Source organism: Cryptomeria japonica, chromosome 10, assembly GCF_030272615.1.
Source record: "Cryptomeria japonica chromosome 10, Sugi_1.0, whole genome shotgun sequence".
NCBI classification, from domain to species: domain Eukaryota; kingdom Viridiplantae; phylum Streptophyta; class Pinopsida; order Cupressales; family Cupressaceae; genus Cryptomeria; species Cryptomeria japonica.
In genome coordinates, this window is record NC_081414.1 from 878,051,742 (window position 1) to 878,069,147 (window position 17,406).

General features: G+C 38.2%; 1 protein-coding gene across 4 annotated transcripts in view; it reads right to left on the minus strand.

Annotated features, from left to right (window-relative positions):
- LOC131028986 (uncharacterized) overlaps positions 1–17,406 on the minus strand; it is a 141,156-nt gene that overhangs the window by 48,466 nt on the left and 75,284 nt on the right. The window lies entirely within an intron of this gene.

Genomic DNA, 17,406 nt, shown 5'->3' on the forward strand with positions numbered 1-17,406 from the left:
CCATTTTGGCAAGACAACTCTACAGCCTCATGTGTGACCAAAGCCATCTCTTCCAACTCCACCAAGTATCATTGTACAGTGCCAATTATGCCTTGTGGATCTAGTCGAGTGATCTCAATATGTATTCCCTCAATCTCATCCTTGCTAGAGGACCAATCTGAATCCTCACTCGCTAGAATGTTAGCCTTTTTAGGCTATGAAGTAATAGTATCTCACCTGACCTCCTCTCGGGGCTCATCTTGGCGGCTAACTCCATTGTTGGGACTGCCTCCTCTACCTACATATTTGGCCACAGTATCCCTTTTTAAATTACCCTTGCCTTAAGTAGTGATTCAAGGTTTTCATCTAAGAAATTTGGCAATGGTGGTGGAGCGTCAATCGATACCTTGAGCATACGCAACCAACTATCAACCCTTGTCGATACCCCGAGCATACGCAACCAACTATGAAGTCCAGTCCCAACCTCTCGAAGAGCTCCTGAGGTTGTGAAGGGAACAACAACATATAATCTCGCTTGAGAGGGTTGCCCATTCTCTGGAAGGTGTCATATCCTACTACCCACTCCCGGGCATCGGTGTGCACTGCCAACCACCACAACTCCACCAACAGAACTTTTTGTGTTGTGGCATCCGGTCCCATGTGTCCTCCCACAAGACCCTTGTGCACTCCCTTTAGTACACCGGGTACTTCCTCCTACATTACAAATTACCTAAGAACTTAATCAAACCCCATTTTTTATAATAATCCATTTATCAATTGGAAAAAATTTCTCTTCACGGATAGCTTTCTTCTTTGTCCTAGTCGCATCTCTCTTGAGAATGAGCATGTGGACAAGTACTCTCCAATATTCTCATACCCGGGTGGTAGTACAGCAATTTGAAATAGGTGAATGTCAAGGAAATCCCCATTTACTCCCTCGAGTAGCTCTCCCAACTTTATCCTTGAGAGTTGATCAGTTATTACATGGCTTTTCCTTGGTCTCACAATGATGGTGAATGTGAATACCTGAAGTAACAACAACCATCTACCCACCCGTCCCTAGATATTGCTTTATTCAAACAACAAACGACTTCCAAAAAATACAAGGTAATATAGCCCTTGGGGACCCACTTGTGTGAGTGTCGCTCTAATCGCATAATTTTATATATCCACATGTACGTGGAAATCCTGACTCCAGTCCGAGTACGCCAAGATTGGCAAGCTTATCAACCTTGTCTTCAGTTCATTAAAAGCCTTCTCTTGGTCTTCAGTCCATATAAATGGTTGGCCTTTCCTTGTCAATATGTCTAGTGGGTAAGAAACTTGAGCAAAGTTCTTTATAAATGTCTTATAATAACCAACATGCCCAAGAAATGACTAAACCAATGTGACATTCTTTGAAGCTTCCATTTGCACAATCACCCTTATCTTGTTGGGATCCATCTTTAATCCAACCTTGCAAACAATGTGGTCCAGCAACTTGCCTTGGGATACCATAAATCTGCACTACTTGGGATTGAGTGCTAGTCATGCTATTCTTCGTCGTTCCATACACTCTCTAAGTGCTCTCAAGCGATTCTCATGGTCACTAAAAATTGACCAGTCATCCAAAAATGCTTTGAAATTTCTAGAAACATCTCGTCAAAAATGTGCAAAGTCATTCTCTAAAATGTCATCGAGGCATTGCATATAGACTTAACAACATTTGGTTGTATGCATACAAGCCATCTTCAACCACGAGTGTCGTCTTTAGCTTATCTTCTTCAGCAATACTTATTTGGTTGCACCCCGAGAATCCAGTTAGAATCGGTATATTTCATGACCAGCTACTTTCTCTAAGATTAAATCTATGAAAAAGATTGGGAAGGGGTCTTTGATAGTTATTACGTTCAAGCTTCAGAAGTCTACACATATTCTAATTTGTTCTGCCTCCTTCAATGAAATCACAATCGATGAAACCCATTCGCTTATCTCTACTTTAAATATTATGCCTACTTCCAACATCTTCTCAATTTCTTCTACTTTGGCGACATTATTCCTTATTAATTATGTAGGGTCTTTCTCTCACAGATTGTGCACCAAGAACGAGAAGAAATTTGAGCATGCACAATTCCAATGGTATACCTTTAAAGTCCTTGTACGTCCAAGCAAAGGTCTCTTTATACTTCATGAATATCTTGAATGTTGCTGCTTTCAATACTAGATCCCAATCATCACCAACCAAGATTACTCTCAAGTTGTTTTCGTCACCCAGTTATACCTTCTTCACACTCAAATCCTCGTACTTTATTATCTTATCACTTTCAAAATGATGGAGGTGTATCATCCACCCCTGGTACTCCCTCGTTGTATTCCACATACTCTAGGGAGAATGTATAAATCGTCATTCCCTAGTCTCCTTTAATTTCTCCAATCTATAGCATGTTGCATTCAAGGTGAAAGACTTCATAATCTTCCATCAGCCAATGAAACAATCTACTCAAGGAACTCGTCTCATCTTTAGAGCAATTGCCCAATCAAGCACCGCTTCATCATTTGGTTCCATGTATTTTCTTTCTTCATCCATTCCCAAATCTCCATCTTCCGACTCCGACTCGGATGATGCCAACTCTTCACTCACCACCTAATTCCTCAGGTCAATGACATGCTTCCTCGCACTGATCTCGATTCAGAGTGTGTCCTACTCCAGTTGTGGTCCGCCTTCATAGCAATTAGCCATCCCCTCTTGATCAATGTGTCATACACCTTCTACAATAGGATGACTACAAAGTCCAAGAGGAATTGTTGTGTCTCAATCATCACCTTTTGTGCCATCTATGTTCCAAATGGTTTGATACCGTACTAGTCGAAACCCACCAAGTGGAATGTCGATGGCCAGAGGGTTGGTTTTTCGAGGCATTTCCAAGTGTCTTTTAGCAATACATTGATTCTCGAGTCTTTGACAACGATGGTGTTTATCAAGTTTTGTTCCATTATCTCCATCTAGACCATAGCCGACTTTCTCCCAATGCTCACCATTAGCAGTATGGGATCAGTATCATGTTTTCCTTCAAGTGGTAGTTCCACTACCAAGTCTTCTAGTGTCTTGCCTTGGTTTGCGCTTGGTGATTGCTACTTTCAATTGTGGCGTAATTTGCAGGAGGTCTAATAATTTTACCAATATTGTTGTCTACAACATCTATTATACTATGTTTTTCTCTAACCTCGCCTACAATGAGGTATTTGCAAAATCATTGAAGATTCTTCTCTCCTTTGCCATCGCTTGTTCTATGTCGGCTTTGGCTTCTCAAAGTCTTCTCCATATGAGGATCTCGATAGCATGTCTTCTTTGATTGTAATCTGATGATGGCCAAAATCTCCTCATTCAGGTCCTCCATTGCCAACATATTAATTCCTTTTTGTTTCGGGTAGTCGATGTCGTTGTGATTATCCAGTCCACACCACTTGCACAATATTCCCAAAGCCCATTTGTTGCACTTCCAAACTGGATCATTGGTCTTCCTTTGGTGTCGTAATATATTCTATTCGTCGGGCCACTGGTATTGTTGTTGTACCAGTTATTATTTCCTCGCCTATTGCAATATCCACTAGGCGATGCATTTGAATTGTTTGGTGATTTTGAAGGTGTGGTCCATGGGATTGATTGTTTCACCCGAGTAAAGAGCACTTGTGTGCTTATTGTCTTTAGGTTGTATGGAGATTCCTTGATAGAATGCCCCAACAGCTAACAAATGTTGCAGAACAGTTTCTTTGGGCAATTTGTTTTTATGTGACCTAATTTACAATCGATGCACCATTATTCTTTATTTTCCTTAGAACTTTCCTTGTCGCCTTTTAGTTCCTTTATTATACACATCATGTCTCACCATAGGGCTTCGACAGTTTTTGATTCTTCATCACTCCTATCCTCTGTACTCTCATCATCATCCATCTTTTGTTTTCCTTGAGAGGATGTTTTGGATTCACTCTCGATGTCCATCGTCCAATCATAAGCATCGATGTACCACTTTCATTTTCTTGCGTAGCGAGGGAATCAAACCCTCAATGAACCACCTCTTCTTCAACTCATCGGCTAGTTGATTCTCCAACTTAACTAGCAACTCCTTGAGCCTATGATTGTAAGCTTGTACGTTCTCATGCTTCCCTTGTTTAGTGTTATAGATTCGAGCCACAATCTCGTTATCATCTCTCACCAATTTAAGCTCCACTTTGAAAGCCTTCTTCAATGCTTCCCAAGATTATGTGGATTCATCATCAAGCTCTATGAACCAATCAATGGCTATTCCCTATCCCTATCCAGATAGTTTTGCACATCTTACAATGCCTTACCGGATCCTCTAATCCATTTCTCGTAAACTCTAAGAGTTTTTGCCTATCAACATTTGCCTTCCTTTATCTAACATAGAGAAGACTCATAGTCTTCCAAATTGCATGACACCTTCCAATGTGCCTATCATAACAAGTAGTCATCCACTTGACTCAAACAATCAAACTTTTTTTACCACTATCTCTTTTTACATGCAAACACTTAGGCTTATGCAACCTTTTGAACATATTTGTTACCTTTTTCCAACTGGATCCATCAATCCATCTATAATAAATATGCATCCAATGTTTCACAGATTGTTTATTTGACTCTCTGATCCAAAATGATTCTTCAGAGTGATTCTTCAACCCACAAATTTTGCAATGATGAAGATCCCAACACTTATTTTTCTTATGCCCTTCTCTATGACAAGGGGAACACTGCATACATTCTTTTATTTGAACTGATTTGCATGAACCTATAACAACTACAACATCATTTAGCTCTCTTACCATATCCAAAGCCTTCATACATTGGCCTCATAACTTGCTAAATGGTCTCTCTTATTCCTTTCCCATTCTTTTCCAAACCTTTCCCTTCATATCCCATTTTTTTCATGATCTTCAAACCAATATTATTTCAAACCAACCTTTGCAAACATGTGGGTGTGATGTTAATAACAAAGGTTGGGTTAAAAACAATGTTGGTATACAAATCATGAAGAAAATGGGTTATGATGGAAAAAGTTTGGGAAAACATGGGCAAGGAATAAGAGAGCCCATTCAACCAATTATAAGAGCAAAGATTGAAGGCCTTGGATATGGTAAAAGAGATAGCAATGATGTTGAAAGTGTTACAAATTCATGCAAATCAGCTCAAGCAACACAATGTATGCAGTGTTCGCATTGTTGTAGGGAAATACATAAGAAAGAGAAGTGTTGGGATCTTCACCTTTGTTTAATTTGTGTGTTGAAGAATTACTCCGAAAAAATCATGTTGGAACAAAGTGGAATGGACAATCTAAGAGAGATTGTATACAAATTAACTATGGATGGATTGATGGATCCAGTTGGAAAAAAGGTTACATGTTCAAAAGGTTGTCCAAGCCTAAATGTTTGCATGCAAAAAGAGATAGTGGTCAAACAAGGTTTGAATGTTTGAGTCAAATGCTTGATGACTATTTGTTATGATTGCACATTGAAAGGTGTCATACAATTTGGAAGAATGAGTCTTTTCTATGTTAGAGAGAGGAGCTGAAAGCTTTGTGATCTCTCATGAAAAGAGATATGAATAAATGGGTACTTGAATTCTACAAGAAATGTACTAAATGGTCTATAAGACTAGATGGAATAAAAATGTTGCACTATGAGTAATGTAGCCAGAACAGTTATCTACATTTACACTTATGAATCTTGTTCTTGTTTCAATTTGTCTTGCTTTTGTATTGGTGCACTATGAGTAATGTAGCCAAAACAGTTATCTACATTTACACTTCTGAATCTTGTTCTTGTTTCAATTTGTCCTGCTTTTGTATCGGTGTTTTATCTAGATGTAAGCAACTATCATATTAAATTTTGGTAAGAGATCTTTGGTGTGGTATGATGTGCTTGATGATCTATAATAGTTTTAAGGTAAATCTTAGATTTTCTTGTAGTATGATCCAAAACATCATCTATTTTAATGCTTCTAAATTATGTTCTAATTTCAATTTGTTTTGCTTTTGCATCAGGTGTTTTATCAGGATCTAAATAACAATCACTTCGGATAGGTGAGCACTTAGCAACAATATGATGTAGCTGGATCTTGATACAACAGCCTCGTTGATCATTTTTATTTTCACAAATTGAAATCTTGTGGTTGATAAGCCTTTCAATTTTAACCCACTGTGTAGATTTGAAAATAGAGGCAGTAACCCAAAGCACACAATGCTACAAAAACAGAGAATATTTACAACATAAGAAACTTCTATTTATTAAAAAAGGAATACATCGTGCCTCAATAATGAGGTCTTTCCTTTGCATTAAAAACTTAACAGACTTATTTCAAACTACATTTCAAATACCAAGAAGAATATCTTTTATAGAGCTTGTAGCCCCTAAAAATAGACATCAAACGGATTGTTTCTCCTTGCATTTAGCATGCAAGACACAAACAAATCTAATAATTCATGTAAACTAATAGTCCTCAAACTACACATTACACAAATGACTGTTGATGGCAATCAGGACCACACATGGCAATCAACAAAACAGTGCATGACATTGAGGCTCATGCATCACTTCACAACATTCCCCCTTGATGTTGAGACTCACAATATGATCTCAAAGATTTGAAAACTGGATCTTTGCAACTCCATGTGACCTTGTTAGTACAAGATAACTCAATGTGCAAAATCTGAACCTTTGCAACTCACTATGCAACATCTCCATCAATCTAGTCTAACAGACCATTTAGTAAAAATTCTCATAAAAGTTAAGTACTCATTTACTTATTTCTCTCTCATAAGAGATCACAAAGCATTCCCTTTCTTTCTCTAATATAGAGAAGACTAATAGTCTTCCAAGCATGACACCTTTCAATGTGTCAATCATAACAAGCAATCATCAACCACTTGACTCAAACATTCAAACTTTGTTTGACCACTATCTCTCTTTACATGCAAACACTTAAGCTTATACAAACTTTTGAACATATTTGTTACCTTTTTCCAACTAGATCCACCAATCCATCCATAATCAATCTTCATACAATCTTTCATAGATTGTTCATTCAACTCTCTGTTCCAACATTATTTTTCAAAGTGATTCTTCAACCCACAAAATTTACAAGGATGGAGATCCCAACACTTCTCTTTCTTATTCTCTTCTCGATAACAATGAGAGCACAGCATACATTCTTTTCTTTGAGTTGATTTGCACAAACCTATAACAACTACAACATCATTAGAATCTCTCTTACCATATTGAAGGCCTTCATACTTTGACCTCATAACTTGCTGAATGGGCTCTCTTATTCCTTGCCCATGCTTCTCATAACCTTTGACTTCATATCCCATTTTCATCATGATCTTCAAATCAATATTATTTTCAAACCAACCTTTGCAAACATGTAGGTATGATGTTAATAACAAAGGTTGGGTTGAAAAGAATGTTGGTAGGCAAATCATGAAGAAAATGGATTATGGAGGAAAAAGTTGGAGAAAACGTGGGCAAAGAATAAGAGACCCCTGTCAACCAATTATGAGGACAAAAAATGAAGGCCTTGGATATGGCAAGAGAGATAGCAATGATGTTGTAAGTGTTACAAGTTCATGCAAATCAGTTCAAGGAACACAATGTATGCAGTGTTTGCATTGTCATAGGGAAGCACATAAGAAAGAGAGGTGTTGGGATCTTCATCATTGTTCAATTTGTGGGTTGATATGATTGTTCAATTTGTGGGTTGATGAATCACTCAGAAAAATCATGTTGGAACATAAAGTGGAATGGACAATCTAAGAGAGATTATATGCAAATTAACTATGGATGGATTGATGGATCCAGTTGGAAAAAAGGTTACAAATATGTTCAAAAGGTTGTACATGCCTAAATGTTTGCACATAAAAAGAGCTAGTGGTCAAACAAGGTTCGAATGTTTGAGTCAAGTTGGTTGATAACTACCAGTTGTGATTGGCACATAGAAAGGTGACATGCAATTTGGAAGAATATGAGTCTCCTCTATGTTAGAGAAAGGAATTGAAAGCTTTGTGATCTCTCATGAGGAAGAGAGATAAGTAAATGGGTATTTGAATTTTACAAGAAGAGTACTAAATGGTCTATAAGACTAGATGGATGGAAATGTTGCACAATGAGTAAAGTAGCCAAAAATATTATCAAACTTTATGCTTTTGAATTTTGTTCTTGTTTCAATTTGTGCTACTTTTGTTTCGGTGTTTTATCTAGATGTAAGTAACTATCATATTAAATTTTGGTACGAGATCTTTGGTGCGGTATGATGTTCTTAACGATCTATAATAGTTTCAAGGTACATTTTAGGTTCTCTTGCAATATGATCCAAAACATCATCTATTTTAATGGTTCTGAATTCTATTCTAATTTCAATTTATCTTGCTTTTGCATCAGGTGTTTTATCTAGATCTAAATAGTAAATAATAATCACACTCTAGATAGGTGAGCATTTGGTAGTAATACAATGTGGCTAGCTGTTGATACAACAAGCTCATTAATTATTTCAAATTTTACAAAATTGAAATCTTGTGGTTGATAAGCCTTTTAGTTTAACCCACAAAGTGTAGATTTGAAATCTTGTGGTTGATAAGCCTTTCAGTTTACTAATGTGATGGTGAGTTTGCATGTTTCAGCGATTGGATCTACAAGTTATGTAGTTGTGTGGGTAGGCCACCCATTTGATTGCAGTGGGATAACTCGAATGTTGACTGTCTATATCCACCAGATTTGATTCAATGTTGATGCAAACTTGTTAGTTGGCCTTGTCTATGGTCACTCGTGCATTGGAATGTTTGCTTTGAGATGAGAGGATGGATGATGAGGTTGAGTACCTCGATAGTTAGTTTTGAAGATTTGTAGCATGTTTATCATGATGTCATGGATAGCTTGGATACACAGCCTTGTGTGAGATTTTGACAATGATGGTTTATTTCCTTGGCTTGGAATATGGTGGAGTAAAAGGTATCAAAGATAGAACATACTTAATTATCCAGCACTATACGACACAAATCCACATCTAAGGAAGTTATGATCAGTACAAGTTTTTTGCAATGTTTTAAAATATTGTTACATTTATCAAATCTACATTACATTCATATCAGCAATTGTGATAAAAGGAAACCTTAACAAAATGTTACGAATATCCTTAAAGATGCACAAATAAACCTAGAGACATTCAATCCTAACACCCATTACAATCTTTTAACCTTTAGATGCTTCAAAAAACCAGTTGACTTCTAAAACTAGACATTCAATGCTTGAAACCCTAAAATCTGTCTAGCGCTTATAGAAATCCATTGGAAAGAGAACAGCACTTGCATTTATAGCAACTAGGAATCATACCCTCAAACACCTATGGAAATCTGCATCAAATCTAGCATTTCAAATTAATTTACTACATTGATGGTGGCTTGCATGAGGGTTCAACAATAGCTATTGAAAAATGTATTTGCAATTATGCCTAGGAGATCAAATCTTGTATTTGGGCAAGAAAAACACATCCACAACATCTCAAAGCTCAAATCAGGGCTTTAATTGCGATCTGAAAGTTGTTGAGGCAGCTAGATAAGTGTGTCTAGCCATGGTAATTAAAACGGATTTCCAAGCATCAAATTTATGCTCATCTTTATGCTTGGTGCCACTAGAGAGACATGCTGTAAAGTTTGACCAATAAGAGTATTGTATGTTGGGGTGACTAACATGTGCCCCAATATTATCACAACATCTCATCATGGGTATTGACAACTAAGCCACAATATGAAAAAACATTTCACCTTTTATGAAAATCTACCATTTGTTTGCCATCATATATATTACTACCAAACTAGAAACCAATTCAGCATTTCCTCCCAAAGAAGACAAAACCATCAAGTATCATAGAAATGAAAAGGGGGCCCACACTCAAAACCGCAATGCAAAGGAACTACGCAATGCAATGAAATGTTGCCAACTGGAGACCACACCAGCATTGCCTTGAGAGAAGTAAAACCGATCGAGCATTACAAAAATGAAAGTGGGACCCACATTCAAAAGTGCAATGTGAACAAGCTATGCAATGCAATGAAATGTTGTCAGCTATCACAAGCTAACAAGACCTTTGCAATTACTCCAGGGAGAACACATATAAGTATTAATGGGCCAATCATAACCTGAAAAATCAGCTTGAGAACAGCACAACATTGCATGAACTAGCAACTATCACTCTACATTCAAGTACACATGGCATGATATCACTAACTCGCAATTTTAGCAAAAAACTTCAAACAAAAACTATAATGTGAAGGACCCTTGTGACGTAAGAGGAAATTAACATATGGAATGCCAACGGGGGCATAAAGCTACAACGTGAACACAACTGTATAACATAAGGAATAATACATCCCTGGGCAAACAACTACAAGCAAAAGCTAAGGGCCAGTAAAACTATATCATTCAAGGGGACCAAGCTGTAACTTAAATAAGATAACCTAGAAAAAACAATCAACATTAAAATGGAAGAATACAGCAGCAACCAATGCAAAGGACCAAAGCAAAAAAAAACTAGGGTTTTAGTTATAAAAATATAAAGGAAAACTCTTACAAACCAAAATGACAAACTCTAAGGATTTCATCAAAAAAGATGGGAACATTCCTATCAGGTGCAAAGGCTATAGCCTAGACATGGGCAAGACAACACATAGAGCACACAACTATCAGCAATAACTGCCTCAAAAGACCAAATTCCATAGGGCACAAATATCATGCTATCATGTTTGATTTTTACTAGAAATCCATAGCCCAAAGAATGTTGGAGCTACATTAGAAATCAATGGCTGATATGTATCCAAATTGGCATGAGAAGCAAAGTTTGAATTGCCAAGGAAAGTCACAACCAATGAGAAATGAGTGTTTGTAGTAAACACATCATCAAAAGTCAATGAGAAAAGTCTTCACCTGCCATGTAAGAGAAGGGGTCCATCGGATGAACAAGTATCCCCCATACTTAGCCATTACCATGGATTACAAGCCACCTTGGCATAATATTTGGCCTGCCACCACCAAAGACGATGCATGGCAAGCACTAACTCACTAAAGAATCCAAGGAAGCTGCCATACAAGACATATGCAAGACAACACATAGAGCACATAACTATCAGCAATAGCTCCCTCAAAAGCCCAAATTCCACAGGGGATAAAACTCATGCTATCATGTTTGAGTTTTACTAGAAATCCATAGCCCAAAGAATATTATAGCTACATTAGAAATCAATGGCTTATATGTATCCAAATGGGCTAGAAAAGCAAAGATTGAATTGCCAAGGAAAGCCACAACCAATGAGAAATGAGTATTTGTAGTAAACACATCATCAGAAGTCAATGAGAAAAGTCTTCACCTGCCATGTAAGAGAAGGGACCCGTCAGATCAACATGCATCCCCAATAATAAGCCACTACCATGGATTACAAGCAACCTTGGCATAATATTTGGCCTGCCACCACCAAAGGCGATGCATGGCAAGCAATAACTCACTAAAGAATTCAAGTAGACCGCCATACAAGGCAATATGAAACATTATGACCAATGCCAAATGAATTCCTAAACACATATACATATGAAACCCTGACATAATTTGTCTCTAATTGGTGATCACCCCAGGGTCCATTAGAGCCAAAAAAAGAAATAAAATCTTCAAAAATGACGGTGGTGTCAGCAACATACACATTGAAATGGATGACTGAAAGAGGTGCAAACACCTCCCATGAACTCAAAGCCTTCTGTTGGAATTTGGAGTGTCAAAAGTCACAATTGTTCACTTCTTCTGCTGCTGAGTGCATCATATCAAAACCACTACTCTCCAAGGTCAGATCCCCCTGATAATGTCAAAACTGTTGCTAAATTGGCAAAATCGTTCCAGCAGTTTCAAAACTGCTGTTATTGTCTTTGAATCATTTTCAAAACGGTCCCCTACTTACAATGTGAATTCTCAACTGTCATAAGACAGCAATTACTTACATTTATCCAGTTTTGGAAGAACTTCCAATGCCTATTCTAGACATCTTCTAGATGCTTTTTGGATCATTGACATTCATTATCAATCCAAACCCATTGCAAAATGTTTAAAGAGCTCAGTTGTTTTCCTCAATCTGCGAGTTGTTTTGCGAGTGGCACAATATTGTCAACATATAATAACAATATAATGGTCAACTTGCTAAGGTTTGATCCATTTGTATCCTGCCTCTTGTATGTATGTTTTCTAAACTATCCCTTCACACTCCAAAATGTGTATTGTATAGAAGGCATCCTTGTGTAGCTCTTATATTATAGAGTGTGATATTATGCTTGAAGCAACCAAGATCAAAGAGACCAATAGGTGGCACAATGACGAGAGAGATAAAATATGACAAGAATAAACTGTATTCCTATCAAGATGCAAAAAAGATCAACTGGATCATCATGAATTATTACATACAATGTATGATGAGCCTTCTTATAAAGGCAAGGCTAAGAAACAAGAGAGCACACAATGATAACATGTGGCTCAATGAGATGCAAGGGTAGGTAGGGGTAGGTAGAAGAAATAGTAAAATATTCCACAAGAGGTGGATCACCCGCCGAAGGTGGAATTATCACTCCACAATAAGTGGATTTGATAATGTAATAACAAGATCACACCATAAAAGGTGGAAATTCTCCTACATACACACTCCCAATGTATGCACATCTTCCTAAGTGTCTCATATGCAAACTACAATGTTATGCATGTACCTAAGTAAACTTAAGTAAAGTGTAATTATATCCAAGATGAATAAATAATTACACCAACACCCTACCTTAAGTGCAACTTAGGGGAATGCACTTAAGTCTACAATGCAACTAAACAATGCAAGATGGGTCTCGACTCCCGGCTACAAGGCCATGTTAGGTACCTATGTGCAAATGCAAATGCAATCTCCCATAAAGCGGGTAAAGAGAGAAAAAACCAACGGGAAATAACCCTCCCCCAAAAAAGAGATAAAAACTATACAAAGAACTCTCAAAGAAGCATGTGAAGGACATAATCCCATGTGAGGAAAAAGTCCCGCCCATATGAGAGAAGAAGAAGAAGAGAGACTAAGTAGCCCCCCCTCAATGTAGAATCTACACCAATGGTAAAAGCTCGAAACTGAATGAAGAAATTGCTCCATGAACGTCGAACAACGTTCCTCCCCTTAGGAAGAAACAAAACCAAAGGTGTATCCATGAAGTCTCCCCAATCATGAATGGAAGATGTAGGAAAAAAACTCATGATGAATGAAGTCTTTGAAAACTGCTCAAGTGTCCCCATGTCGATGCTAAAAGTTACCCCCTTCAAAGGTGGTGTACTAATCCACATTGCTGAAAAAGGCACTCCAAGATCTAGTGGAGATGAATGTAGAACAATATCCAAAGACTCACATGTCTCCTCTAAGGATAAAGAGACCTCCTCCAACTGTTGTACATAAGAATCCACAATCATGTCAACCTTGAAAGAATGATCATGTAGAGAATGAACAAGAGGGTCAGAGTGTTCCCTCACAACAATCGAAGAAGGGTCACCTTCATCAAAGAGAAGATGAATATCATCAATAATGTCTCCCAAATCTGCAATGTAGGACTCCACAAACAAAGTTGCAGTGCCTGTCAAGTAGTCATCCCAAAGAACTGAAGCTGGAAGACAAGATATACCCTGTTGCACTGAATCACAAGGCCAAACTGTCGCACTATCTGCATCATCAGGTGCAATAGGTGATGTGATATCAATAGGAGGAGACAAAATGCAAGGCTCAAGAACAGGGTCACATGTGAGAATCCCCAAGTTCAAGTATCCAGAGTTCTCAAAATCTGAATCATCACAAGAAGTGTGATCATCATATGTAGAATCATCCTCATAAATAGGAACAAAATCTGCAAAGGAATACAACCAAGATGCATGATCCACAACCCCAGTTGCAATGATAACACTACTCTCCAAGTCTCTAATGATAACTGACTCTAGTGTGAACTCCACAGTTTTTCTTGTTGCCCCATGTGTGATTTGATAGATGGAAAGAAGATTGTTTGTCAAATAGGGTACACACAACACATCATTGAAGGAGTTATCCCCAAAGGAAATAGATCATTTCCCAATCACATCCATGTATGTATGATTGCCCATCAAAATCTATGGCATGGTGCAAGGCTCAAATGAAGAGAACATAGACTGCAAAGATGCCATATGATGAGAAACCCCTGAATCTAGAAGCCATCTCCCTGAATCATGACCTGTAGTAGCACAAAGAGCTTGTCCTTTTCTTGTCCCAAAAGAGTGAGTTTTCCCACTTGTTGCTGCCATAAATGCTTGTCCTTTCCCTTTTGATTGTGAAGAAGTGGAAGGTGACGAATCCTCTTTCTTGTAGGCATTATGCAAATCGATGTTGTTCTTTTTGAGGATATGGAGGAGCTCATCAATCTTCTTAGAATGGCAACGACGGTCCTCATGACCAACCTTTTTACAATAAGCACAAGTAGGTCTCTCCTTCTTTAGTGAATTGTCCTTCTTGGAAGAGGATGAATCTCCTTGTTGTGGAGAAGGTGGTGCTTTGTCCTTAGGCTTTGATTGCCTTTTCTTCTTGTTTGATTTGTCCTTTCCTTGATTTCCTTTGTTCCCTTGAGTTGCCACATATGCTTGAGACTTAGAAGTCTTAAGAATGCCCATGCTTGAGAATTAGTTTGTTACATCATCAACATGTCGGTGAAAGCATCAAATGTAGGCATTGTGTAGCTTGAACCCATTGTCATCCTATGGGTTTGGAAACTAGAAACAAATGCTGCATATTCTTGTGGAAGCTTGCCCATCAAATTGAAGATCAATTGAGTATCCTTCTTATCAATGCCACAATCCTTGAATTGTGCCCTCAACTCTTTTGCTTTAGTGACAAAATCTTGTATTGTATCAAAATTCTTGGGATCTAACATGGTGAGATCACTCTCAATTTGATATCCCCTAATCTCATCAACTTTACCATACAAGTCTTGAAACTTTTGCCAAGCATCCTTAATTGTAGTACATTTCTCAATATGAAAGATGAGATCTTTTGATACATACTTTCTTAAGGTACCAATTGTCATGATGTTCTTAGTGAGCCAATCCAAGTGACCAATGGGATCAGCCTTAGGATCAGCAAGAGCAACAATAGTTCCATCAATGTAATGAGTTAACCTTTTTTCTATTAGTTTACTCCGTGCATCAATTTTCCAAGTAGCATAGTTATGTGGAGTTAAGAGAGGAAAATTACGAAAACCCATAGCAGCAAAAGGAAAGAACACAAGAGCACAAGAGAGACCCCCCCAAAATGATGATTTTGGCACTTTATATGTAGTGCGTGTACAATAGGCCACTTGCAAACAATGACAAAGTGGACTTCTGATTTAATTTTACAACTTACCCCAATAGGCTAAGAACTACAATGCAAAAGACCAAAAGTCTAGATCTATGCAATACAAGTGCCGAATTGGCCAAAAAAGACCATATGCTGATAGTACAATTTCCACTCAAAATCACTACAAACTGATAGTTGATTATGAAAGTAGACGAAAAATAATGAACTTTCAAAAAAAAAGCACCTGAAAAGGAGTTTATATGAGCCCAAACAGAGTCTTGGAAGTTGCAGAAACGGGGATTGGACAAACACAGTCACCAAAAACTGATTTTTCTGAAAAATATGTCCATCCAAATCAGAAAATAACACCACCACGTGAAAGTACACGAAAAATTAGCCCATTTAAAAAAAAAATTGCACTCAAAAAGGAGCCAAAATGAGCAAGATATGGCCATTTGAAGTTGAACTGCAAAATCAAAAGGCTCAATGAGAGGGTGGTTAAAAAATTTCAAAAAATGATAACGTCAGCAATCCACGAGCTTAAATTTGATGGCCGTCTAGCTGTCGAAAAACTTCACCTCCATACCTAACTGGGCGTCCATACAGTACGGACTGACACGTGGCACGCTCCGGTTGGGTCCGTACAGTGTGGATCGATGACGTGTCGGATGACAAGGATGCTGACATGGCATTCGTATGCTAACTGGGCAAATCTGAGCATACCCTGCACTGCGTGGGCGAATGAAAATCTAACACATGTCCACCTACTTGGCAAAACTATCACCACGTGGACGAATCACAGTAGATCACGAGGCAGCTGCCTGGAAACTATCGGCGAGGGTCAAGGAATTGTTGTCGGGGGCAGTGAGGCCTGAGCCGAAGCGGCTGGATGTGAAGCGGTGGTAGGAGTTGGCGGCAAGCGGAGCACATAAGGTGCGGGGCGGTGGAGCTATGCGAGATCAGCGAGTGTACAGGGCACTGGCGGCAGTACGGGCCCGAGAACAAAGCCTGCAATTCTGCGAGCCCTGCAAAACGTATAGGATACGGTATGGTCAGGGAGTGGGGTTAATAAAAGCTTCCCTCAAAGCCCTGAAATTGATTTTATCCAGAATAGGTCGAATTTATACTCAAACTTTATGAAAACGGCCACTCGGATGCAATGGTGAGGTCGGATTTGGTCTAGGACGCCTCTATAAGATGCTACTCCTCAGATCTGCCTATTGACCTCCTTCAAGGATGCAATAAAATCTCTCCAAAGGCTATGCAAAGGTGCTCCAACCGCTCTGATACCATGTGAGATTATTCTTGAAGCAACCAAAATCAAAGAGACCAATAGATAGCACAATGACAAGAGAAATAAAATCTGACAAGAATAAACTATGTTCCTATCAAGATGCAAAACAGATCAACTAGATCATCATGAATTATTACATACAATGTATGATGAGCCTGCTTATAAAGGCAAGGCTAAGAGACAAGAGAGCACACAATGATGAAATGTGGCTCAATGAGATGCAAGGGTAGGTAGGGGTAGGTAGGAGAAATAGTAAAATATTCCACAAGAGGTGAATCACCCACCGAAAGTGGAATTATCACTCCACAATAAGTGGATTTGATAATGTAATAACAAGATCACACCATAAAAGGTGGAAATTCTCCTACATACACACTCCCAATGTATGCACATCTCCCTAAGTGTCTCATATGCAAACTACAATGTTATGCATGTACCTAAGTAAACTTAAGTAAAGTGTAATTATATCCAAGATGAATAAATAATTACACCAATATAGAGAAATCTGAGACTCCTCTAGCCAAACTAGGTTGGTTTTGAGTTTGGCAACAACTCATTCACATAATCTATATACTGCCATCCTCAGGTCAGGGGGAATCCCTGTTTCAGTCAAACATTTCTAAAGAGCAAGCTCTCAACCACATGTCAAAAGCTTTTCTAGAATCAAAGAATCAAGCAAATGACTATAAAAAATCAAAAGTTGGCTTTTGAAGCCCCTTGACCTTTAGTCCTTAAACTCTTTCA